Source organism: Ambystoma mexicanum, chromosome 7q (assembly GCF_040938575.1).
Source record: "Ambystoma mexicanum isolate Mex_15411 chromosome 7q, UKY_AmexF1_1, whole genome shotgun sequence".
In the NCBI taxonomy this organism is placed as follows: domain Eukaryota; kingdom Metazoa; phylum Chordata; class Amphibia; order Caudata; family Ambystomatidae; genus Ambystoma; species Ambystoma mexicanum.
In genome coordinates, this window is record NC_090941.1 from 724,008,994 (window position 1) to 724,036,173 (window position 27,180).

A 27,180-nucleotide genomic window follows, 5' to 3' on the forward strand; every position below is an offset into this window, starting at 1 on the left:
TACGGTGGCAGCGGCTGGCAGCACAAAGTTTTGTTAGGAAAAGAGTTACCCCGTAGGGATAGCGGGTGCTCAACATGGTTAGCGTTTAATGTTAAATTTGGCAGCACGGGGGGATGCCGTCGCATAGACTGGCGACACGGAGTTGTGTTACAATATTATCGTCTGTCTCGAGAGGATGGCTCAGCGTGCTTGCTTATGAAGTAGAACAGCATGGCTTTTAAAGTTATCAGTGTATGCCTGTGTGGCTGCCCAATGGTGCGTGGTTTAGTGCGGTGAAGAGTAGCCCCAGGGCGTGGCAGGCGTAGTGTTAATCATTCTGCGAGGTCTTTTACATAATGCCTGTGCATGGTGCCTGCGGTATACATGCTTGGTTTTGGGAATGCACTGCGCCTACTTTCCTTGGCATACATCTGCCCTGCGTGTGACCATGAGGTGCATGAGGAGGACGGTGGGGTCCTTGCTTGGTATGGAGACGTATCCTGAGGGGCAGGCTTGTTTTTTCCACCACTAGGGTTGCGAGCGTGACCAGGCAGCAGCACATATCCCGGTGTCGTCCCCGTGCTTGGCGTTGAAGGCACGCGTGTATCTGTCAGTACTGTGAGGTGCATTCAGTTCACTCTCCATTGTGTCACCGAGTTCTAGTCTGCAGCACCCCGCTGGATGACCCCTTTTAAAGGGAGAAAGAGGGGCTAAAGGGAGGATTACGGTTTCAGGTTGTGATGCAGCATGGGAGGAATAGTATCACATCGGCCTAGCTACACGGAGTAAGGTGTAAGAGTTACCCCAGTCGGGCTGGCAGGGATTAAAGAGAGGGTTACCCCTTTTAATGTTGACATACAGCAGGGGAGGATTACTATCAGGTCGTCCTGGCGACATAGAGTTGGGCTGTTGAAAGAATTACCGCTGGGGGATAGTGTGTTTTAAACAAAGTCTTACCGTTAAAGGTTAATGAGGCAACGTGGGAAGTATAATATCGCGTCGGCATGGCGACACAGAGTTGTCGGTGGAAAGAGTTACCCCGGGAGGCAGCAGGGGTTAAGCAATGAATTACCGTTTCGATGTGAATGTGGAAACAGGGGAGGCATACTATCACGTCGGCTTGGAGAGTTGCTTTTGAGGAAGAGTGAAACAAAGGGATAGCAAGGATAAATAGAGGTGTACCGTTTCAATTTCTATTATGCCACAAGGGAGGCATACTATCGGGTCGGCTTGGGTACACAGAGTGGTGCATTATAATGGGACTGGCTGGATTCAATGCTTTTGGATTAAATAGGGTCATTGCCGATAATAAAATGTAGACTGCAGAAGGGAAAGTGCAGCAATAAAGCGGCAAGGGCTGTCTGGTCACAAGGGACCTGTCCAGTGGGTTTGGCTTTACGAATAGGGGTGTGAGTTTGGGGTTAACATAAGGGGCAGAAGTTTGTTTGCAATATTGCCACACCGGTTAGGGCCGGCACAGCGGGCACGCGGTTATGTATTATGCACTGGGTCCGGCACTGGACGAATAAAGGAGTGTGCAGGAAGGTTCCGTGGGCCCAGCAGGGTCAGTAGGGCAGGTCAAGGATCGGCGAGCGCACAAGGAGAGCGGACACCTTAGGTATAAATAAATATGTGTAAGGAGCGGAAGGGCGTGTTCCCACAGTGCAGTCAGTTCACTTTGCCGGCCACGCTTGTTTTACGGTGGGTCATGTTGGTTTGGCCTGCATGCCGGTACTTGAGGGCACAACGCATAGAACAATGACAGCATATACGAGTAGCCAAACGCTGCAGCTGGCTCGCGATTATCTGTGGCCGTTAATCCATGGATTGCCACCTGCCTGGGATACTAGGGTAGCAATGGCTACATTGAAGGTTTCGTGCACGGATGCTTACAGAAGGGAGCTGGCAGCATTGTACACAGGGCAGCATCTCGGGAGAGAAGGGGCAGCTTGGTTGCCTCACGCAGAGGAAGTACCTTGCCGAAGAAGGCAGGGTGTTTATGACAATTGATATGCCCACAATGCAGCGTGCAAAGGGATAGCAGAGGTATGGGGGAGCCTGGTCATGGGTGGCCACCGTAGGGCCTTATTGGGAAGCGACGTTTGGAATATGGGCACGAATGACAGCAGGTGATTGAGCGTCTTGGCAACATGCAAGGTGATGCATTAGGTGAGGAGCAGCGGGGTCTGTTCGGAACTCACAGGTGAATTTTGAAAGGTGTAACCAGGATGGCGGCGTAGGGTTAAACTCACTGCCTTGCTTGAAAGAAACAGGTTATACAAGGGGAGGAAGGGAGGTGCCTTTACAGGCCCGCAGGGAGTTATTTGGAAGAGCTTTCCCTGAACATTATGGCAGCTGTGGTCAACTCCTGTTCGATGGGGGAGTTAATGGGGTTATGGTCATCCCTGTTTAGTTTTATGGCACAGGTAAAGGTGTACACATGGGAAGACGTCCCCTCAAGGGGGGGATAGCAAAAGGGCCAAGGCATACTTCCTAATGCTGCACTGTGATAATCAATTAATTCTGCACAACCAAAAGGGTCGTTGGAAAACATATATTAGAATTTGGCTGGCAGTGCGCACGCAGAGAGCGAGCTACTTTACCATGGAGTACATGACGTGCATTATGGCATAGGTGGGCTTTATCGAATTCGGCGATGCGCATGGCAGGAAGGCAGGAGGAGTGGCCTTTCGGAAGTGGCTGGGATGCACGTGGGCATATGAATGTCAGGGGTATAGGGAGTACATGTAATAGAACTAGGGCGACAGAGTTTAAGGGACTGTTGGGGGGACTAAGGCCTCCTTAGAACACCTAAGGTACCTGTTCTTATATCAGCTATGCTGGCCTTAGAACATGCCCGACCGCTTGGTTACGGGGGGGTCGACTCTCTCGGGTGACAGAGTGATTCAGGTCGAAGTAAATCTAATTGCTATTGATGGGGCGCAGGGACCTCTTAAAATGGAACAACTTAACACCAAGGGGTGAGGACAAAAGGTTGAAGGATTGAACATTTTTGATTTCGAGTAGCAGCGCCGATGGAGGGCTATAGCGCCACAGGTATGGGATAATAGGTTGCATACGATTAAGGAAGGGGTTAAGCTTGGAGCAAGAGAACAGGAGTTGAGATTATGTCAGGCTGTGAGGGTTGTGTGGTGTTAATGGTATCTTCCAGTTAAAAAAGAAAAGCAAGATTCTTTTGGCGTGGCGTCTGACGCAGGGAACAGCAAGATGTTGGTAGGTATGACTGGGGGGTCACGGGGCAGACGTTACAGGCTTCAAGGGGGAATAGGAGAGGCTCCTTTTGCTAAAATAAGGTATTAAGCAGGACACTGGGATACAGGGTTGCGTTTGGAATCGGGGCTTCATGAACAGATCTGCAATACTACCCATCTTCCACCCATCCGGGGTCATTGAACAAGTAACAGGGGGGATGAGGCAGTGGCTAGGTAACAGTAGAGGTAGTAAGACGCTAATTAAAATGCCAGATAGAGGACAGTTGGGGGCCGGAAGGGAAAAGAGGGCTAGCTCTGGGTGGCCGGGTCGGCTGACTTTGGGATCACGGCGGGGGAGCTTTGACTTACTGGAGGGACAAAAGAGGGGAAGGAGGCCTATGTACAAGGCAAATGGCCTGGCTCCTTCTGTTCATGATCAGAGCTTGGCGAATTGCTGCAGGGACAGGCAAGCCGCAAGGGGTTAGAGTGGGGCGAAAGGCAAGTGGGCTTGAAATGGTAACAAAGTTTACAGCTAAACTTCACTCGGCAGGAACAGCGCTCTCCCAGCATGGTAACTCCTACACGGGAAGGCAGAGCGAGGATAGGTTGGTTGGGGAGCTTTAGCCTACTAAAATGGGCTTACTACAAAAATCAAGGAGGAACCTGAATTGGGCAAATGTGAAAATTCTGCAAGGGCAGAGGTGTTCCAAAGATCAGGCACGGCCTGATTAACTTAAAATCCCCGGAAGGGGTTAGAGAACAAAAACAGCAAGGGGAGTGGGTTGTTACGCTTAAGGGACGTGCAGGTAAACAGCACCCAAGTGGTCATCTATGTGAGAGGGCCAAAAACGGATCAGAAGGGAAGGGGGCGGCACTAACACTGCAGGCCATCGAAACAAGCAGGGTAGGCCTAGTGACGGCAGTGGCCAACTTTCTCCGGCAGCGGCTGCCACCAGAGGCGGAGGCCCCGTGGCTCTTGGACAGAGACGGGTCGGAACTAAGCCGCTTCCAGTTTGGAAAAAAGTGATGGCGCAGGGTTTGGCAAAGATGGGGTTGACGGGGGGCCAGTTTGGGTCACATGCATTCCGAATAGGGGCCACCACCCCTGCGGCAGTCAGGGAATTGGGGGCGGAGGACATCAAGAGGTTGGGGAGATGATCTCGGGAGGCTACAAATGTTATATCAGGCCAGAATAAATGTAAGTTAACCATGCTGTTCCCTCCACTTGTCATTTCCCAGCAGCTCAAGGGCCAAGGCGAGCTGGACGCAGCAGGAGGAGCTGACAGCCGGCGAGTTCAGGATTGAGTGGCACGGGGAGCCAGGGATGAAGTGGGCTCAGCTAAAGGGGTGGTTGTGGAAATTGCTGAATAGGCGGCATGAGCCAGAGGTGTTGGTGATACATTTGGGAAGGAACGACCTGACCAGCCTGGGGAGGGGGGGGGGGATTCCTGCTGGGGGACATTACGAGCTCATTGCAGGAGATCCCAGCACAGTTGGGCGAAACTGAGATCGTATGGCCGGAAGTAATTCCCAGGGCGCAATGGAGGGGGGCTGAGAACCATTCGGCAGTTGAGAGATCGAGGTCGGAAGCTGAATGGGGCCATGGCAAAGTCCTGCAGGGGCAGGGGTTTTTATCAAATTGGGCATGGCCTTATCGATCGGAAGACGACCGAGTACTTTCTAAAAGATGGGGTACACCTCTCCGCAAAAGGAATGGAGCTCTTTTTGTTGGAACATAGTACCAAATTGCTGGAGTGAGGAAAAGGAGACAGGAAGAAGGGGTGCCACAGTGGGCGAGAACCCACTTAGTGGCGTGGCGGTGTTTGGGCAACCAAGCACAAATGATAGACTCCGGACGAGCCAGAAGGAAACGGAATGGGTCTTCGCTCTTCCGGACCAGCGCCTCTTGGGGGCCTAAACGGCGGGGGTGTCTGGTGGTGACGAATAAGGCTCAGCTTCCCCCAAAACAAACGGCGCTCTCCCCACCCACGGACACCTGCACGGGCAGGATAGGATCAGGTACAATGGGTCGGAGGAGTTGGGGGCCTACTATACCAAGTATAGGGGGAAGCAAAGGAAATCCGGCAAGCAAGCGCCACACTTACAGACTGAAGTTCACAAATGTGTACAAATAATTCTGTTGTCATGGAAATAAAACTGCGGCCAAGTTTGCCTTTTGAAATACTGTGTCATGCCAAGTGATTGTGTGGTAAGGAGCAAACGCAGCAGGGTGCATGCGCAAAGGAATAATTGGCAGAAAAGGCAAATGGACAAATGCAGTGGTTAGCCCACCAAAACTTAATATGAAACACTCACACAGCATCCTGGCCACACAGAAACCCCGAATAAATGCGAGTTTACACCCATAACGACGAACATGGCGAGTGGGGGGTTGAACGGGTGTCCCCAGTGTTTGGCATTACGGGCTTATGGGGTTGCAGGGTTGTTCCTCATTTCCATGATATTGGGGGGGGGAGATAAAGAAAAAAAAAAGAAAAATGGACCCTGCGACACCAGCTCCGACCCACGTTAACTGACACTGCAGGGATAGAGGAGAGTCAGCTGTGTGTGTCACCGAAAAGGTACGTTGGGGGGCGGGGGGGTTGTGGAATTGCCAGGAATGTGATTTATGTGATCACTGTGCAGGGCGATTTTGGAATTTGATTTTTGAGATTCGCAATTGTGTGCTGTGTAGTAATCACTTAGATCCACAGAAAACCAACTGTGGTTGGGACAGGGGTGCTGGCTCCCCGCCAAGCACAGCTGGAAAGAAATGGTAGACTGAACAGCGCGAGGGTCAATGCTACTGTTTGATATCTTTCAGCCTTCTATCCCAATCCAAGATGGAATTCATCTGGAAAGCATCAATGCACCTTTAGATGTTTGGGACCCAGTCCACCAGGGGGTCTGCATTAAAAAAGGTTTCACTGAATACTAGGGTAATTATTGCCCCAAAATGAAAGCAAATATATTCTCCTGTAACTTGCTGGAATGATTATGGGCAAAGCTTGAACTACATATATTAATGATCTTGACCAGAGATCCGCCCTATTCAAAAGATTACAAGGGCATACTCACTCACCTTCCATAAGGCCAGGATATTTGTTATATGAAGAGAGTCATGAGCAGGTGACGTGTATACCTAAGTGTTCAAAAGTACCTTTATCCGTTTGAAAGGGAGAGAATCTCTAAATCTCTTGGTAGTCTCGGGAACCGTATTATTTAAAGCTTTAGATTTTGCATGATTGATTCCTTAGTCTGTGTCTTCGCAACTTGGCTTTCCCTTTTAGTATAGAAGGATTGTTTAGTGTGGAAAATGTCCCAAGTCGAGTAGTCATCTAGATGCGCCTATAGTCGATACCTTGCAACAGTCAACGCCCATAGTTTTTTTTGTTTTAGAGACCCCCATCTGCCTATGCTTTTCTTATATGAATTAGACCCCCGACCCCCCACCAATGATTATGTGTTGCCTCGCCCCTTCAGAAAAGCATCTGTTTTGTTGATTAACTCAACCCTTCTGCCTTGCTGGCATCTCATAGTTCCAAGCCAATTTCTTGAGGTATGTTCTTGGAAGTAATGAGACAATTTACCCAGAAACTGAGTTCTGATGGCAAGGAATGACAGATTGCCTGGTCAGAAAACGTGAAGCTTTTTGATTTTTTTAAATGCAAAAGGAGGCCGGCCATTCTATCTCTACAAATCAGGCATCATTTTCTTAATGCTCCATACTGAAAAAAGTACAGCACACATACATGTGCTAGCGTCTAAGTCCGGTGTATTGGCAACCAAGCAACTAACATGTAGTTTGCCAACATGGAAGCCACAGACTCACATATACAATCCTGACAAACATCTGCTGGAATATGAATTAACGGTAGCACTCACCTGATGCTGCTGGCAGCCTGGAAATGAGCGTTCCTATAGGGAGTTACTTATGTTGCTTTTTATGATCACTTGAAACACACATTTAAAGTTCCTATGAGACCCGAGAGCATTGTGTGTTTGTTTAAAAAGTTTGCCGACACTTTCTGAAATGCCTTTAAGGTATGATGACGTATTTCATGTAGTTCTGAAATGCAGTTAAGTCGTCGTGACATTTAGGGACCCAACCCAAGCAATGTTGACAGGTATGGCGGATGGAGGCGAGTGCGCGAAAAGTAACTGTGGTGTTTGTTATCTGACTGGGGGAGGGGAGGTTCAGATGGAGCAGAACAGAGAAACTTGAAGGGAGCAGCCGAGGTTGGGTCGGGTTTTCGTTTCTTCCATGGAGGACACCCAGTTGTCAAAGTGTAATTAAAAAAGTAGTGGAACCCTCTGCCCCGCCCCCTTTTCTGCACACTATCCATACTCACCGTCACACCCTACCCCATTGAAACCTCATTCCTCAGTCCTTCCTTGCCTCCATTCAACCCTGCAACGTTGTGTTTTACAACAGTTCTAGTACAACTGAAGAAAACACAATGAAAGAAAATGCATTTAAATCACATCCATTAGTGGGTCATTGTCCCACTCAGCATGCACCTTCATGCAGCCTCCCTTCACCATCCTGCATTCACACCTCTTAAAGAACATGGACAGCCACATACACACCCCTCGAATTGCCTGCTAACAAGTCTGAGCCTAAAGCCATTCATATGCAGATAGTGATCAAGCAGCCTATTGAAATAAATAATTTTCTTCCAGCACCTGCAAGATAGCACAGTGGTGGGTGATTTATTGGTGATGACGAAGGCAAAGTTTTTGTTGTTTTTGATAAGATATTAATTGTTCTTTCCAAAATGCAGAGCAAGAGTGGGAAAATGATGATCATAGTTAAGGTGGCTGAGAGGTTTTTGGGCATTGTTGGTTTTACGAGGGAGTATTTGAATAAGGTGTTGTGTAGGGGGGTTTTGTGAGGTGTGGGGGTTATATTGTGGTGTGGGTCTCCAGGTAGTGGAGGTAGTGTCATTTGATTTATAATAATAATAATGATAATATTTATTGCATTTGATAATATGCCCAAACCCGTAGGTATTATGGTGTAGGTTACAAGGTTACTGTAATGCTTACTGGTTACATGAGAAGTAAAAACAAACATTGATACAGTGCAAGGAAGAAAATGGGCTCACCATAGTTACACGAAGGTGGTGACCAGGGCACGTATGAATGTGTTTGAGAGGTGGATAGGTTAGAATTTGTTGAATAGCCAGGTTTTTACCAGTTTCTTGAAATGCGTGTGGGAAGGCTCATTGCTTATGTTTAGTGGAAGAGAGTTCCAAATTCTGGGGGCTGCTACAGTAAAACTGGAGCAACCTGCCCTTGAGGTCTTGAAGCGAGGTATGAGTAAATGAGTGCTAGCGTTTGATCTAAGGTATCTGGTTGAGATTTTTCTAGTGAGGCAATGATTAAGATAAGTGGGGGCGTTAAGGGAGATGCATTTATGTGTGATGGTGAGCGTTTTGTGAAGTATTCTCGCTTGTATATGTAGCCAGTGTACCTCTCTCCTCGTCTGTGAGATGTGGTCCCTTTTTTGGGTTCCAAGTGCTGCTCTTAGTGCTTTATTCTGCAGTAATTGTAGTTTGGTTAGGTTCTTCTTGGTGGTGCCTAGCAATGGTACGTTGCAATAATCTAACTTGGTCAGGGTAAGGGCTCTTGCTAGGCTAATGCAATTCTGAGGGGTGAGAAATTGTCGACTGAAGGAAATTAGTTTGGCTGTGTGGGCAGTGGAAGAGGCTAGCGAATTGATGTGTTTGTCCATTGTTAGTTTTGAGTCCAAGTACACACCTAGGGTTTTGACTTATTTTACAATGGAAATAGGAGTACCATCTATAGAAATAGAAGTGTAGTCCGGGTGTAATGTTTTCAGTCGAGCTGAACTTTTCACATTTAAGGCATAGGCTGTTAGTTGCCATCCAGTTTTGGATGAGAGAGTAGATTTTGTTTATGAGGATAGAATCCTGGTTTTGGTTGCCGGAGATTGGGGTGAGTATCTGTGGATCAGCCGCAAAGTTTGTGTAGATTACACCCATATCGTCTAATGCCAAAAAGAGAAGTTTTGTGTAGGCATTATATAGGGTAACGTAGGGGAAAGGCACAATCCTTGGGGTACACCCAGAGGCACTGTAATGGGTCGGCCGCTACCTCATCAATGGCTTCTCTGGAAGTGTGCTCTGATAAGAAGGATTTAATCCAGGAGGTTGCTTCATTTGAGAACTGAAAATCTTTTGGGTGGTTGGTCTGTATCTGCATTTGGGGTAAGTTTGGCGACCATCATCTATTTAGATGGAAATCGCTGGCTCCTGGTTTCTGGGAGACACCCCAACAAGAAGTTTTCACGTAGGAAGTCTACATGCCTTGGGAAGAGAATCATGGAGGGAGGACGGCTCCAATGCCGTGCATGGGCAGGTATTTATAAGGCGCTTATACATCATGGAAGTGTTTCAAAGCGGCAGATATATTTCCATGCCAGTGGATTTGATTTTCTTATTTTGATTTTGGTTGCAGCAACAGCGGATCATTGTGTGTCTTTTTGGCTGGTAAGTATTATCCCCACCCCCGGCTCCAAACAGAAGTGATTTGTGGCTGTGCCGCGCATGCTGAGGGAATTTCAGGGCAGTGGTTTTCTCCGAATTCGACTGCCAGCAGCAAGTCGGATTTATTGTTTGCATAAGCTTACTTGCATGTTTTCCACCTCCAAATGGCAGTGAAATATGTTTTCTTCCACTGTCTGCCTGTATAGGACAGAGTCCCTTAATTTCCCTGTATTGTCTCACTGACTAGATGCCTGCATGTTCATGTATACTATGCTAGTATACAGTGAAAATACAGACTCCTAAAAAGTCTTGCCAGCAAGATAACAATTGAGTATTTCGCCTTAAAACTAGCCATACTGTAGGCAGAGGTCTACAATCTGTGGGGTGCCACCCGGGGGGGGGGGAGTTTGCGGCCTCATACCTGGGAGGGTGTGGCCACATGTCGGGTGGGGGCACATGATCCAGGACGGCAAGAAAAGTGACAATTATTTTTTTGTCCTCACTTAACTGTGCATGGCGAGCCACTGGCTCCCCATGCACATGGTCAGTCAGTGCGACGTGATGGGGGCGATGCCACAAAATAGGTGCTTCCTGCTGGGGCAGCGTTGTTGCTTCCTGCTGGTGCCGCCAGTGTCAAGGGATACCGCTTCAGGCCTTTCCCGGTCCCTCTGCTGTCCTCTCCCCTGTGAACCTACGAAGGTGTGGGGAGAAGAGGCGAGCAGGGGGGACGGATCACTGCAATGCTGGTCCACCTGTGCCCCTCTCCCTCTGTGCCCCCTGTTTGGGGGCCAGGTGGGATAGGAGTCGAGCGGGGACGGACGCACGCATTGCCGGTGTTGTATGATATGCAGCCCCCCCATGGCAGATTGCTGGGCTCCAGCAACCTGCTGTGGGTGGGCCGGATTTCCTACAATACCGGTGCCCTCGCTTTGGCTGCCTCGTCGCCTCTCTGTTCCATGAGCCGGCTCTGCCCGGGTCTGAGATCCGGCATCAGATGTCTGACCACATCTCGGGACCCGCCCTGCCTCAGCCCTGACCAGGCTTTGCCGAGGGAAGCTGGGGGGATCTGTGACCTTATCTTTGCGCACTTCCTGGCCCTGTTTGCTCATCTCTCTCTATTTGCTCATCCCGTTTTTCTTTTGTCCTGAAAGGAACAACAAAGGGGTATGGAGGGGGCGGGCGTGCATAACTGTTGAAAGCAGGCATTCTACATGCTGGACACATTATTGTTGTTCACATGTGCATTTTACACGTTAATAGGAAAAAAGTAATTTCCAAACTCAAAAACGCTGCTGAAACTTGCATGCACTGGTTTTCTTTGAAAGGTTCTTTTTTTTTTTTTGGTTGGAGCTCCACACCAATACTCTGCAATTTGTGTGCCCCTTGCTTTGTGTTTTATTACAGGTTATATTTATTACAATGTTATGTTTATCAAACGTGTTAATCACAAATAAATGCTTCTGTTATGCTGACAGCAGTTATTAGGAAATTAAACTGAGTTCATGGTTGTTAACTTTTGATTTTCACTACAGAGGCAACCCATCCCCTGTCCAAACACATTTTATAGCACCTCCTTTTTTATAAGTAATTGCAAAAAGTCATCAGATGAACACGTTTTGCATATATAACATATCAGCAACAGTCTGTCACCCTGCTGAGCTACCCTGGTGGCCATCTACTATAGAGCGAGTCTATGCATCCCTTGATGTACTAAACATCACTGCATTACCAACAGTACTTTGGGTGCCAAAGTTGAATTCATGTATATCTTCTTGCTGTGGGTGCCAGGCCTTCGCCTGCATGGAACACCATATGTTGCAGAGAAGCCAGGGGCCCTCGTCTCTGGCACGGCAGCCGCAGCATTCTGCTACTTCAGCGCTATCACCGAACTGCAGTGAAAGCTAAATGCTATTACTCAATATTTCCGAAAGCTAGCTCGGTGGGTTAAGCACTACTGTGTCGGATTCTATGTAAGATATGTAGATGAATGATTGGAATGCCAGCAGGCTGAACTTCTCAACTATTCTAGGCAGGGAATAGAAAGAGTAAAATATAACCAGCTGATGCTCTTTCTGTCGCTCTATCATTTTTTGTCTCTGTGACTGAGTATGAGTCACGTTTTCAGGTATGTGCTCTGACTGCTCTCGGTTAGCTGGGGTGGACTGGCCTACAGGGACCTTTGGAGATTTCCCGGTAGGACCCTGAACCCTATGTCCCTTTTGTGTGCAGGGGAGGATGTGCGCTGACTGGCAGAGTGTAATGCGCAAATATTGGTATGGTCAATATGGTACGTTTATAATAATTTTTTATTGTACTTTTTCAATTGCAGGACCACACATTTGCTCTATCATCCCATCTAGGACAGCAAAGTCCCCTGCAGCAGTTGCACCATAACAAAATCCTGACATCTGTAGTAGGAGTTGCCAATGTTAAGAATGCCTATTTTAAAAACAACTTTATTTTGCTGTGGGTGATGGTGGGGCCATTTTAAAGGTATAGTTGGGAGTCGGATTTCAAACCTATTTTTGAGGCTGTTCCTTTCTCAGGTCCAGTTTGGGGCAGTACTGAAAGTTCACGTCTCACGTGGGAGTTGCATTTACAGTGCACTGTGTACTCTCTCCTGGTTTCCCAGTGTTAGGACCTGCTGACTAACTAATGCCGAATACCCAAGAGCTAGTTTTAGCCCCTGCTCATCTATCTTAATTTTGAAGTCTCAGGTAGACCCATGTATCTTTGTCAAACTGTTCGTTTTCATTGCAGAAGCATGGCTTCAAGTGTCAGTGTATCAACCTAACCACCTGTGTCCCAGCAACAAAAATCAAGTGAAGCACTTGACCCAGTCACGCAGGCAGGTAAGTATTTATTTTCCCTATGTACCATTGGTCGAGTAAAAGTACTGAATGTTTATATCAGCCCTGTGCAATGTGCATTCAGGTTTTTTTAATCCAACCAGTATTTCTGACCCATTTTTCCTAAGGCTCTCCCCCCAAGCTTTTCATATGGTTCCTTTGATCTTTGCATGTGGTGTTTGCCATTGTTTCAATCTTTTGGGGACTTTTTTTTAAAAATGATTTTTCCCATCCAGTATTTCGGACCCATTTTTGCATGGGCGTTGTCTCCCAGAACCTTTTCACATGCTTCCTTTTAAATCTTTGCATGTGGTGTTTGCCATTATAAATCTTTTTTTGGTTTGAGTTTTTGCCATTTTTTTAATTTTGAAAACTTGAAATAGTTTTAAAAAACTAACCTGATATACGATAAAGTGGGGGGTTTGCAGTGTTTTCACAGATTCAGGTTCCTTTTTCAGATGGATCATTGTTACTAGGTCAAAAGATCTTTTTCGCTGTACCAGTGGGGGAAAAAAGGTTGATTTAGAAAGACTGCTCTGTGACTGCACGGAGCGGTCTTTCTAAATCGAACTATCATACTTGTCAAACCCCTCCCTCGCACAAGTGCGCGTAGGGGCTGACAGGCTTTGTGAGCCCCAGCGGAGTCGTCGCAGGAGGCACAGGTGAGTTTTGGACTGTATGTGTGTGCGTGTGTGAGCGTATGTGTCTATGTGTGGGGAGCATGCGTGTGTTGATGCGGGAAGGTGTGATGGGCGGGGAAGTGGGAGGGTTAACCACCCCCGATTAAATAGTGAATGAGCGGGTTGGGAAGGAGGGGGGCAGTATGTGATATTTCTGTATTTTAAAGCCAACACAAAAACGTATTTTTTTGTGTTCAGGCTTTAAAATGTGGGATTTTCACATAGAACTGGATTGTTTCTTAGTGCCCAAAGATGGTAGGAATCTCAAGCGAAAAGCAGAAGAGGTGGAAACGGACAATAGAAATGCAAAAACACAGAAATATGATGTCTCATATTTGGACTTTGGGTTCACATGGATCGCAGTTGCTGGAGAAGTTAAGCCGCAGTGTGTGGTTTGTGGCGTTACATTTGCAAATGACAGCCTGAAGCCAACAAAATTAAGGCAGCATTTGGAAACAAAACATGCCGATTTAGCAAAAAAGAAACAGATTTCTTTGTACGGTAGCTGCAAGACATAAAAAAGCAAAAAGACACTGTTAAAAATGTGGCCTCAGTGCCTGCAAATGCTTTGAAAGCTTCTTACCAGATTGCATACTATCTGGGCGAAAACAAAAGGCCTTTTACAGAGGATAAGAAGGTAATTCTGCCAAAAATTCTCACTGTCAACCGGGTAATGCTTGGTGACGGTGCAGCAGAGAAATGCAAAATTATACCTATGTCCGACACCACAATTATCCGCAGCATTACTGACCTGTCCTCTGATATCAGTACAGAATGGATATCGGGTATTAAACAGTCAGTTTGCCTTACAGTTTATGTGAGGTACTGCCATAGAAAATAAATATTGGAGGATTTCTTATTTTGTAAACCAATTCAAGGCAGAGCAACTGCATCTGGAGACTTAGGAAGTAGTTAACAATGTCAAAGTTCCCACTGCCTAAAGTGGGAGGCGTGTGTTGGTATTTGCAGGGTTGGTGCTCCTTCAATGTGTGGTTGGTGCTAGAGCTGGGTTAAAAGCAAAAGTGTTAGCAGTAGCTCTACATATATTGTGGACACACTGCGTGATACACCAGGAAGCTTTGCCTGTGCACAACATGGGGAATGAACTCACAAAGGTGCTGACTTCTGTTGTAAAGATTGTGCATTTCATTAAGATGCACCCCACAAGAGCCCGTCTGTTTGCCACATCATGTGCAGAAATGGGAACTGATCATGATGCTTTGTTTCACACGGAGGTCAGGTGGCTCTCCAGGGGAAAGATTTTAAATCGCATTCATGAATTTAGGAACAAAGTGAGACACTTTCTCCTAGGTTTAGACCAGACGAAAGAAGAGCCTCTGTGTGATTCACGCTAGCTTGTACTGTTAGCTTACCATGGCGACATCTTTGAAAAGCTACATTTTCTAAACCTCTAACTGCAAGGCACAGAAACCACATCACTGGCTATGAATGCAAAAATATCAGCATTCACGAAGAAGCTAGATGTCACAGGTCCGCTGTAGTGCAATCACTATGCAATCATCATCGTTCCACATCCCGTTCTGTATCCCGGACTGTCTTTTCGATCCTGCTTCTGATTTTCGTTCTTTATATCCCAGGCTACGAACTTTGGTCTGGTTTACGGATTGGCTTTTGGATTACCCTCGACTGCTGTGATGTTTCTTTGAGATTACCTTGTGGATCTTTCTCTCCGGACCTTGCATTGGTGTACGCTCTGCAGTGCGGACTGTCCTATCCTTTAGTGTGTCCTTGTGCAGCTCAGGGATAGGTCCCTACTAACCTACTAACTCCGCCCCCTCCTTATCTCTCCTTCTGGATCTATACGTTCTCTTGAATTCTCCTGGTTTTCATCTACTACAGACCACACTCTTTATTGTCGGAGTAATACCGAGCTTATTTTCCACAAGTCTTCCCAGGTGTATCTGCAGCGTCCTAAAGCTCCTCATGTTAGTGTTGTCCTCTGTCTGGGCTTACAATATATTAGCACAAGTACGGATATTAAAGTCTTCTTTTAATTACACAGCTTGGCGTTTCCTTGGTGGAATTATTTTCCACTGAACTACACCTCTATTTGTAACATATTACCATAGGAGTACATCAAGGTAAAGGTCACCCTCAAGTGAGGCGAGCCGATCTCAAACTCTGGTTACCATTCTGCTGATCCTGAAGGACTTGGTTGGTTCCCAGAGGCGTTTTGGTGAGTACTGACACTGGAGCTTTGGAGGAGGAGGGTTGATGTCGGCATTACTGATGCATTTCCATTATTAGCAGATGCTCTTGAGGAGACTGAGTATGATCTTTCATGTGTTGCGAAACTAATAGGAAACCATCTCAGAACCAGTCACAAAGTACTTTCCAGTGAACAAGTGTAACATCAATGACTCGGTGGTTCAGCCTTTCCTAGCAGACGCAGGGTCCCACCTCCCAGTACACCTCCAGGAGGAAGTAATGCAGCTTCAAAGTGACCGCCCACTGGAGAGCCAATTAAAAAAAACTGTCTTTCGGTGGATTTTGGCCAAATGCAGAGTTTCCAACTTTAACCAAATGTGCAGTCCATGTACTGTTACCTTTCAGCACCTCATACCTATGCAAGATTGGATTCTCAGCATGTGCAGCCCTAAAGACTAAATATTGGTCAAGTCACGAATAATACCTGCGGTTAGCCATTACAAAAATTGAACCTAATAGTGACAGGCTGGCTGCTGAAAAACAGGGCCACCTTCACACTAGTTCTCCAGTATGTCACTGTCCAACTTGCAAGTGACTGCATTGATAGTAATCTCAAGGTTGTTGTACTTAAGAAACAAATTGTTACATCAGTTGCATGTCAAATGTTACTGTAGGAAATAAATATCCACCACTGCTTTTAGTCACGTCCTCTGTATTGTAGCAAAACATTCTGAATGTTGTGTTTACAAATATGTGTCCTCTGAGTTATTGCAAGCAATGATTTAGAAAGATTTTAGTGTTTGGCACCCACACCTCCATTTGGGGCACCATTCTACACCAGCGTGCAATAACCGTTCGCAACCGATAAACATTTCGGAGTCTATGTGTATAGGGGGGCCCAAGGCAGGTACTTTTTTTCTTAGGGATGCTTGGGGTCAATAACGTTTGAAGACCACTGCTGTAGAGCGACTATCTTGTTATCAAAAGTTAATTTTTTTTAAAGGCGAAAAACCTAATTACTATTTGCTGGCACCGTTATATGTTAACATATATTTTGATTGCTAGTTTGGAAGAGCACTTAGACCCTCCCCGGTCCCTAAGGGACAGTGCACGTGCAGGCTTGAACAGCGGAAGCTTAATGTACTAAACAAAACTTTGTAAAATCCCTGGTTGCTTTTTTAGTTTTTGAAGTGGTCCATTATCCATGTGCTTGCAGTGCCCTGTTGTGTGATGTTGCTATGCGCACGGTACGGTGCATATACAACTCGTACTCATGACCGCACCTTCACTGGGTACGAGCAAATCATTCCATGCGTTACTGTGAAGAAAAGAGTCACACAGGCCCAGCGATACTCAAGATTCGACTCAGTCGTCTGCTTAAGAACATTGCAGTGTGGCGTAGCCCCTATGAGGATGTGTCTATTGTATATAAAGGGCCCAGTGAAGCTATACTTGTAATTTTCAATACGTTGCCCAGACAGCTGCATGCCGGTGCACAGATGCCCGCTGGCATAGATTTCCCTGGTATGAGTATTGTTGATGTGTGGCATGTGGGAAGCATGTGTTACTTTTGCAGCATCTTCAATATTGCTTAATTCTGAAGCAGGGTGCCAAGTGGCACAGTTTTATTTGGCTGACATGAAGGCTGGCTATGTTTTGAAGTGTGTGGCGCCTTTTTGAGCTGCTGTGTGGTACGGGGTGTGCTGCACACACCGCCAGGTGTAGTCTCAGGCCGGGGATGGTTGAAATGCCCTGATGCACGAGCTCTTTGATTCCTGCCGTCCTGCTTCTGGTGGCCCAGGGTGCTTTGGTCTTTACTTTACAAAAGCTCCAAATTAGATTTGCTGTTGTGATTCTGCGCACAGAGAATGGTTGCAGATATTGGCCATCCAAGCTCTCATTGAGAAGGGAGAAAACAAGGCTTCCCTAACCAACAGTGGATAAATGCCCCCCCCCCACATCTATTTCTCTTAATATTGCTCGTGGCATGCTCATTGCCTTAAATCATTGAACACCAGCCAACAAAAAAAAAAAGTAAAAACACAGAGCGCCACTCTCTAAGTGGCATCCATTAATTGTCCAGCAACTGAAAGAGATTTGTATTAAAGGAGCGTATCGACCCATCAACCCCCACCCTCTTTTCCATCTTGTTCAAGCTGGGGAAGATTGTTTACAGTATGTGCATCAGTTTGAGATTTGTGTAATGTGAGAAGTGTACAGGACAGGTACTCTGTTCTCAAGTTAAGTTCAAGGTCCAAAGCACCCCTAAAGCTGCCCCCCATAAAAAGCGAACCGTCTGGCATTCAAAGACTATCATTTTGTATTGTAATGCTTTTGAATATAATCTTTTCTCTGCTGGAAGTTATGGATGCGGCAGAGCTGTTGTATTTCTTTTATGCCATTTATTTTAAAGAATATATAGAGAGCTTGCTTACCGCAGTTAATTTTTCCATTGCCTTTTCAGTTCACAGTAGGGCGAAGTTGTGCCAGCCCTTGGGCGCGGGGGACAGTGTTCTAAATCACTTCATGACTCGTGTTCTACTCCATCTATGTTTAGTTTATGTTCAACAAATCGCTACATGATTTAATATATACAAATGTAAATGTCAGGGACTCAGGATTATTGCATGTTCTAGTTATACTTATGTAACATTATCTATATAGGTTGATGAGGTTCCCAGAGGGTTTTTATTGCCCCTTCAATGCGGTTTGTTTTTACCAACCATGGCACCTCAGCAGTTAATTGAAGATAGTTTGCCTGTGAACTTTGTAACGTATTTGTTGAATGCTTGCCAGGGCTAGTGATCACTATGTCATTAATTTTGAAAATATCTTTTTTGATCATTGTTTATGATGATCTGGGGTGAATACTTTTTATGATGGTTGTTTTTTTGGTTTTCATTTGTTTCTAATGATGGGACCAGTTCATTCTCATTAGATGTTGTGGAGCTTAGAGCTATGTTCCTGCTTTTCCAGATTTTTCAGCAGCCTTGTGTATCAGAGGACAGGCACGCTAGCGGTTGTTTTCTAACGTGGGCCTGAAAGAGTGCTGTTAATTGCTTTGCTATTTGAAAGTGGGAGGTCACTTTATTCCCTTAAGGCAGTGATCTTCAAACCTTTTTATGCAGAGTCTCCCGCCCACCCCCGCCCCCTTGAGTAAAAATATAGTTTCCAGACCCCCTGTGCCACAAATGCTTATATTTTCTATTAATATATTTCCTATTAAAAACAGTCACAATAATCCTGTTTTAAAGAGCTTTGCACCCCCCACCCCCAGGCATCCTTCAGGCCCCCCAGTTTGAAGACCACTGCCTTAATGCACCATAGCTGTTCAGCATACAGAGGCCCCCTTTTCGTGGGTGGGGCGATTCCTTCCTTTCCCTGTTAAACACAATAACTGTTCTACTGATCTGCTTTTAAACCGTTGCCAAGTAGGGGAATAAATGCTCCTACTGGCTGTCCCTCTCTGGCTTTAACGCTGTTGCTGCTCCAATGCCCCCGCAATGTTCCACATGAATAGGTCCATGCCTTACTCAGATAGGTTCACTCGACCCTCAAAGTAATGAGCTATCTACGGGTATCAGGCTGTGGCGCATGTGTGAGAAACCAGGCCTCTGAAAAATTTACTGGTGGCTTGGTTTTTTTTGCAGGATTCTTCCACTGCTCAAGAGTGCTGCACTAGTTCAGCTTTAGTGCGTAATTTATGGCACAGTAGCAATGCAATGGAGGGGCGAGGAGGCTTCTGACCCTTCTGTAGGATAGTGCCTGGCTCATATTAGCAAAGGCCTGCATGCTAAGGTGTAATATTTACTTTTTGTTCCCCCTGTAAAGATCACTTTGGTCATGGGTTCTGTCCCTACATACTAACCTATTTCCGGTTCCTATAATTTCCTGTACATGTTGCTGTCTGCAAGCTGGCACTCTCTAAGGTTGATAATTACATTTACGAAACTGTAACAGGTCCTGGTCTTTAAAGGACACACAAAATGACTCTGCAGTATTTTAGGTACAAGAGCTCTGCAGTTAAGAACGTATTGCCTCCCTAGAACACCCACCTCTAATTCTATTAGCGAGCAGATGCAACTAGTTAATGATAATGATGTGTTATTTATATAGCGCTTTAATCCAAAGCGCTTTACAGAGCACATATTTCCATACAATATTACCCAACCAAAATTGGTACTCATTTATCGACCTCGGAAGGATGAAAGGCTGAGTTGGCCTTACCGGGATTTTAACCTGCGACCTGCAGATCACACTCAGGTGGCAGCAGCGAGCGCTCAACCCGCTGAGCCACAATGGGTGAAAGTCTTGGAGGAAGTTACCAAGCACCAGGAGACGCTTCACTCACAAATAGGGACACATCAGGCAGAAACATCCATAGCAAGCCCACTATAAATTAATGGTTTTGGGTACAGACAAGTTTCACAAATACATGGAGCATACTAAATTTACTTTTTAAAATTTCTTCGTTTAGGCAAGTATTCCCATCATGGCACTCTGTAATGTGCTTTTCTATGATTCCGACAATACTATTTAAAAGGATGAGGAATTTGATCCTTTGGCAATTCCTGGTGAAGTTAATTGTAAATGGCAGATAGAGGGTCTTGATGAAAGTAGAAGATAAATACGTGAAGAAAAGGATTTCAAGGCAGTAGGGCTTTTCCAGTCAGCAGGTAGGCATATTTGTTTTGGTCCATCTATTTGATGTTTGGGGGAGGAGGGGTACATCTGACGTCCCTACGTGGAGGCATTCCCTTTTTTCCACACATACACAATGCCCACCACTCTTTTACAGCATCTCTTTCCTCTAGAGTAACTCTAAAGTATAGATGGTCTACATGATTTCTCTTATGTTATTGGCAAAGCGCTATGGAATGAACGCCCTCATGGACCGTAGTCCAGGTCAGAGTATGTGTGCAGCTAGATTGAGTTGTGGGCAGCTGTATGGGGAGGGAGGGAACGTGCCAAGGAGCACAAGAATAAGCACAAATGAAATCAAGGGGACGGGTAGGATCGCGCTTAAGGGGAGTCGCTTACCCAAGCGTACAGCTCAAGCAAAAAGTCTGTTGTATGATGGTCACATTTTGAAGTTTTAACTTTACTTTTTCATACCCATAGCCAAGAAACAGTGTACTAAGACACAGAAAACATTTGATGAAATAATTACAACCTATTGTGATGCACAGGGACTAATTTGGGCTTAAAAAAGAAAGGCAGAGGAGAACAAGAAGCTACTGGTAGAATCTGGGAAGCAAGCGTTGTGTGAACTACAAGACGAAGATGCAGTGAAAAAAACATAAGAAAACCAAGAGAATTATATTGTAAAAGCTGATGGGTGGAAACCGACTATTCCCACACTTAGTAATGGCTGTTCACGGTTATGGTCACAAAAGCTGGAAAACCTAAGTCTTTTCTCAAGGATGGATAGTGTTCTTCATTCTTGCCTCAGGACCCGCCTCTGTGACTTCTCCAGGACAATTGAAAGACACAGCAGTAAATCGGCAGATGTCTCCGTGTAATGTTGCAGTTACCAAAGAAATAAAAAGTGGTGAGTGAGAAACCTTGTTTTGGAATGTGCGCAACCAACCAATTGATTTAGTATGGTTAAAGATGTAAACCAACAGGAGCAGCAGAAGTGGGGAACAGTTGGTTTCTCACTAACTGAAAGGGTGAAAATGATAAAGTGGTTTCCCTCACCAGCCACGCTCACAACCTGGTATTCAGCCTACCCTGTCTATTAGTAAAGCAAAGGCATTACTCAAATAAATGTTTGTGCAAAAACACATTTTTAATCCAGGACTTGAACTGCCCGTCAAAATTTGAACTGCCCGCCTACACGTGTTTCAACCCACTTGGGTCGTCATCAGGGCGGATTAATTGTGTCAGAATACTAAACATTCGTAATCAACAAAAATCATGAAGGAGTAAACGAGAGATTGCATTTAGTGTGATTCATACAACCAAAATGGTGAGCAGAAACAAGAAAAGAGAAGAGAGAGGATGGGGGAGGGGCAAAGGAAGAGAAAAGCCAAAGAAACTTGGTTAATTAATACTTAAGTAACACCGCCTAAAGCTAATTTTTACAGGTAGAGCAATAAGTAAAATACATTTGTATAAATACATTATGAAGATTAAAGTGCATTGGAGTTGATTATACACCCAGGGTTACAGACTGGATTGCCCAGGGTATGGGCCTAATGATATGAGATTCTGCTTTTATTGCATGCTGTTAAAAATCATGCCCATTTGCTACTGTAAATGCACCACTATAATTTAGATAAATGCATGGAATAAGAGGTGAGCCAGATAATATAGACTGGTAATGCCTATGTCAGGTGAGTACAAATCACGATGACTAGTTTTGTAGTTTAAACAACCAGACATAAGATGGGATACATCTTACTTGTCTGGGCTATGAGAGGTGAAATTCCCTTTGTGCGTTGCGTTACGATTCAAGAAGCAGTGTGTTCAAAAATAACTTCGGTTCGATAACCAGTGGAAAAATGCATGCGTGCAAGGGTTGCAAATGCTGCAGTGAAAGGAATCTGTTTAAGAGAACGGTTTTTCTAATAAATATGTTCATGAGATCTGGCTTGTATGATATCATGTTTTAAATTAAAGATATCCATGTGCTGTATCTAAATAATGCAGTCTGGGTTTTAACATGGCACTCACCTAACTTTCCGTGATGTATAAGCCAAACCGGCAGGTCCAACAGTGTAAGTATCCAAACTTGGTCTGTCGAGTATTGTCACGAGAAACTAGTAGTCATTATTTCCCAAATAATGCTCGAACATTGCGACTGCAGGTTTGTGTGCACCACTGCAGATAGCAATAGAGAAGGAGATTAGTATGCGCGAGATATCGCCTAATCTGATCGGTTTGTTAAAGCCCATGAAACAGAATTCCTTGAAAGATGAGCGCACCAGAGTGTCTGAGTCTCTCACCTGTTGTACGCTTGATTGCGTGTCTGGTGAAAAGCTGCTTTGTTGCACAAACATTTATTTGAGTAATGCCTTTGCTTTACTACTGGACAGGGTAGGCTAAATACCAGGTTGTGAGCGTGGCTGGTGAGGGAAACCACGTTTATCATTGTTACAAAAGATATAGCTGCGCAACAACTACAAAATATTGGACAGATCTAATTTGACAAACTCAACCCTATCACCACCTCTTCTCAACAGTGTGTCCTTGTTATATTATGACGGTCATGCCTGTTTAGACAGTGAAGTGACACCTACACGTTCCCAAACACCTGCTCAATCGTTCAGATTACAGTCTTAAAAAACAATGGAATTGGAGCATCCCAACAACCGGGTTTGGTTGCTACGTCAGCCCCTGCTACTAATCGACAACGTAATTGTAGCTCACATACTGCTCTGTGAAACTGAAGATGCAAGTGCTCTTGTGTGTAGAACTATATAGTTGATCTGGTGAATTTGTAGGTTGGTGCCAACTTGTAAATGGTACATGTTTTTGTGCTATTTGGTATTGTTTATGATTTCTCCTGGGGTCAGCAAGTGTTTTCTTGGGTGTGGTGAATGGTCGAACTAATTGTTAGCTGCTCATAGTGATATTGGGTGAACTGACTTTTGGCAGGCTGTCATGCAGGTAGACCTTTAACGGATTCTTTTTAGGTCACTGAAAGTGTGTATTTTAGTACAATGATTTTTAATTGTTGGAGTTTATTGGGTGTGATGCCGTGTTGGCTAGAGTTGAGAATGGAAATTAGGTAGTTTACAGGTTGGTTCGTGACATTGTGAGGTAGATTTGTAGTTTTGTATGCTAAATCAGTGAACTTAGTTAACAACATTTGAGTGCTCTAGCAAGGAAGGCAAAGATGGAAAGTGACGGCTGCAAATTCCCTTGAGGTTGTCCAGTACAAGTCTAACTAGATTCACCCTATAGTAACACCACCCTTCTTACACACAAGGAATCAAAACCCTTTTTGTAAATCTTTTGGAAGCATCATGAAATAACTCCTCCTGAAGTTGTCTACAATAAGCGTTCACAATTCCAAACCCATCCTAAAGTTGTCATGGGGTCATCCTGGAGTAATTCTCCACCATATGATATGATATGGCATTTATAACGTGCCTATACACAAGTGTTTCAAGGCGCGATGAGGCAAGGGAGGGGAACAGAGGGAAGACAGACAATGATCCTACTAGGCCAAGTGTCAGTCACATCGCGCAAGTGCATGGGAAGGCGAGGGCGGAGAGTGCGGGGGGGAAGGGGAGGACGACAGTGCAGTACATGAGGAAAGAAAATAAATAAACAATAAGTAAAAGTATGGCCAGCATGTGGCAAGTGCAAAGGTAAGTGCAGACATCAGGTGTCAAGTGCTGGTAGTGGGACTGTAGGGATACAGAAACAGTCCCCAAGTGCAGGAGTGCGACTGGTGGGGGAGCGGACCTGGGCCCGAGATCAGAGGGCGGCCAGGCAACCAGTGCAATATCAGTGTCAGCCAGGAAGTCAGCAAGGGAGAGGAGGGGGAAAAAGCAGAAGCAAAGAGAAAGGTTTTGAGGTGCTTCCGGAACCGAAGACGATTCTCCTCAAGTTTAAGGGAGGCAGGGAGGCTGTTCCAGAGGGAGGCCCCAGCTGAAGAAAGAGATCTATCACCAACTCGTTGCTTGCAGAAGCGACTGACCCTGAGGGAGTTTGAGGCAGATGAGCGAAGAGCTCAAGAAGGAAGGTACTTAGGAAGAGGGAGTTGAAGGTATTGAGTCCCCAAAAGGCCTTGTGGACGATGCAGAGGGTTTTGAACTTAATCCTCGCTGCCACTGGGAGCCAGTGCAGAGATTTCAGTCCTGGAGAGATACGATCTCTGGGCTTCAGGAAAAGGACAAGTCTTGCAGTCCTGTTCTGGATAAGTTGCAGAGGGCGGAGAGTAGAAGCAGGCAGATTTAGAAAGAGGCTGTTGCAATAGTCCAGCCTAGAGAGAACCAGAGCTCTGGAGACAGAGAGCTTCTGGGGGGGAAGGAGAGGAAAGGAAGAATACCTCGGAGGAGGTGCAGTTGGTATTGTGACTTCTTAGAGACGTCAGAGATGTGAGGAGAGAAGGAGAGTGTAGAGTCGAAGATGACCCGAGGTTTTTAGCCTCACATGTGGGAGCAGGAAGAGGGCCAAGAGAGGCCGGCCAGAGAGCAACAGGAAAGGCATTAAGGCAGAGGTCATTGGCGGCACACCACTCCTGGATAGCAGACAGTCAATCAGAGATGAGGGAAGTAGAGGAGGAGGCCGAGGGTAGCCTGAAGATGAGCTGGGTGTCATCCGCATAACACTGAAAGTTGGGGAAGAGAGCAGCGATGTGGTGGGTCAGGAGTGCCAGGTATTGGTTGAACAGCCAGGGAGAGAGGTTAGACCCCTGGGGAACACCAAAGGTAGAGAAAAAGATAGCGGAGAGGAAGGACCCAAGTTGGACCTGAGAGGGTCGGTCGCAGAGGAAAGAAGTCAGCCACGCCAGAGCCTGGCCAGTGATACCCAGGTTATCACGGAGACCGTTGAGCAGGATGGCATGGTTGACAGTGTCATAGGCAGAAGAGAGATCAAGCAGGAGGAGGATGCAAGGGGTGTTAGAGTCAAGGTTGGAGAGCAGGTCTTCACGGATGTTCAGGAGAGCAGTTTTTGTGCTTCTGGCAGCTCTGAAGCCAGACTGATGATCATGGAGACAACCAACATATTCAGTCTGGAGATTAAGCTGGGAGATGGCCAGTTTCTCCAGGAGCTTGCCCAGGAAGGGAGTGATGGAGATTGGCCGATAGTTGGCCGGGCAGGAGGGGTCGGCAGTGGGTGAACAGGGGAGTGCTTGCAGAAATCAACGCGGGCAGGAGCCAGGGAGTCGATATCGTCCTTGATAGTTTTGGAGGAACAGGGAGAACCTGTTTAGACAAGACTTTCGTAGATCGGACTTGTCTAGAAACCTCGTCTGTGGAGACCAGGGGAAAGGCAGAGATGGAGGGAGGAGAGGTGGCTGCAGAATGGCCAGAGGAAGAGCAGGGGGTGGAGGAAGGGAGGGGATAGGAGGAGAGAGAGGCCAGGATGTCCTGAGTTTTAGAGATGAATTGAGACGCCAGTGCGTACAGAGGGCCTGGGAGGGGACAGGAGAGGTAGAGACTGCGGCAGGGTTGGCCAGTTCCTTGCAGATTTAAAGAGTTCAGCCGAGTTCTTGGATGCCGCAGAGAAGTTGTCCCCCCATGACAACATCCTGAAGTTGTCATGGGGGGTCATCCTGGAGTACTCCCCGCCAAAACATCACTGTTAGCCTGGAGGGGTTGCAAGAAGTCAGAAGGAACGCCACCTCATGTTTAACCAAATGAGCATCAAATTATTTAGTTCCATCTTCATACAAATTGGCCGCAAAGAACATAGTGGATGTTAAGACAGCATTCCCGCCAACCACACCCACAGCCATGAGAAGCTTCTTAGGAATGGTTAAGCGTTTGGGGAGCTTTAATCTAGACACACAAGCAAAACAGCTGTGATAGAGTAGAGAAGGAAGGCCATGATCCTGGGCAAAACAGTATAAGTAAGCATGCCAAAAGACAAAGAATGTTGTGACAACTAACACAATTATGGTTTATTTTGACCAGTACTTCCAAACGGGACTAGCAGTGGCTGCCACTTCCTGTGGTCATCCTGGAGTAATTCTCCACCATCCTGAAGTTGTCATGGGGGTCATCCTGGAGTAATCCCCACCCATCCTGAAGTTGTCATGGGGGGTCATCCTGGAGTATTCCCCACCCATCCAGAAGTTGTCATGGGGGTCGTCCTGTAGTAATCCCCCACCCATCCAGAAGTTGTCATGGGAGTGTTACACTCACCTGGCTCCCACAGAGGCATCGATCTGGACTGGACTGCTGCGGTCTCCACCAATGTGACGCGTAGGGCCGAGATGACGGACTGGACTGGCCCACCTAGCTTCGTTCGCTTGGCCCGTAGGAATATTCTTCTGCAAGTGGAGAAAGGGAATTAACCACCCGTGGAGTTGAGCGTAAATCCCCCCACCCCGCTGTTCTCCCCACTGATCACCTTGGATGTTCCCTCTTATAGTCTCACCTGATGATTTGAAAAGATGAGCTCTCCGTCCTGCATTGAGCGCAGGGGCGCGTAGATAACCAGTTGCTTCACTGGCTCGAAGGAATTGGTGAGTTCCAGGACAATATTGACTCTGATATTCCCGGCAAGACGCCCTAAGTATGTAGTTCGTAAGAGTTTAAATGCCTGAATTTCACTCTTGTCCGATTCTTTGCAGGTTGCAGTTTGACCCTACTGAAGAGTTCCTCGTGGCAACCGGTAATGTTCTGGTAAGGATTTGTATTATCCAACACAGTTCGATAAAATAATGTCCATATGTAACCTGTTGCTTTCTCCCTTATTCAGGCGCTGAGAGAAAGTATGAAGTCTCGGGGAATAATGCCTCCGGCGGTAAAATTAGGTAAGTCTTTTGTGGTGAGGAGGGTTCGCCTTGTTAGTCTTTTGTTTCACCTTGCTGTCCTTTTGTTTCCCCTTAGGGGCCGGGGTTCGGCTAGGCTGCAGTGGAAGCTGCGCGGACCCGTGAAGAAGAATAGTACCCTCGGTGGTAAAATCAGGTAAATCCATGGGGGGTATTCTTCTGTGTATTCCCTTGGCTCACCTTGCTGTTCTTGTCTTCTCCTTAGGTGCCGGAGTGTGGCGGTAACATGCAGGAGGATGCAGTGAAATGTGAAGATGCTGCGAAGGCCGGTGAGTTCAGCGCGGCGCTGCAGCAGGCGAGGCGACGCGCATAAAATAACTT

General features: G+C 46.3%; 1 protein-coding gene across 7 annotated transcripts in view; it reads right to left on the reverse strand.

The window, feature by feature from the left end:
* Positions 1-27,180, reverse strand: part of PARP4 (poly(ADP-ribose) polymerase family member 4) — a 2,748,946-nt gene that overhangs the window by 2,706,750 nt on the left and 15,016 nt on the right. Inside the window, exon 1 of one of the 7 annotated variants that reach the window (XM_069639196.1) lies at positions 22,080-22,217. The exons of 5 other annotated variants lie outside the window; for them this stretch is intronic. The gene's annotated coding sequence lies outside the window, so the exon portion shown is untranslated. Of the gene's footprint in view, positions 1-7,076; positions 7,097-22,079; positions 22,218-27,180 lie in introns of those variants that run through there. One more of the 7 variants, XM_069639197.1, reaches the window with a different exon arrangement.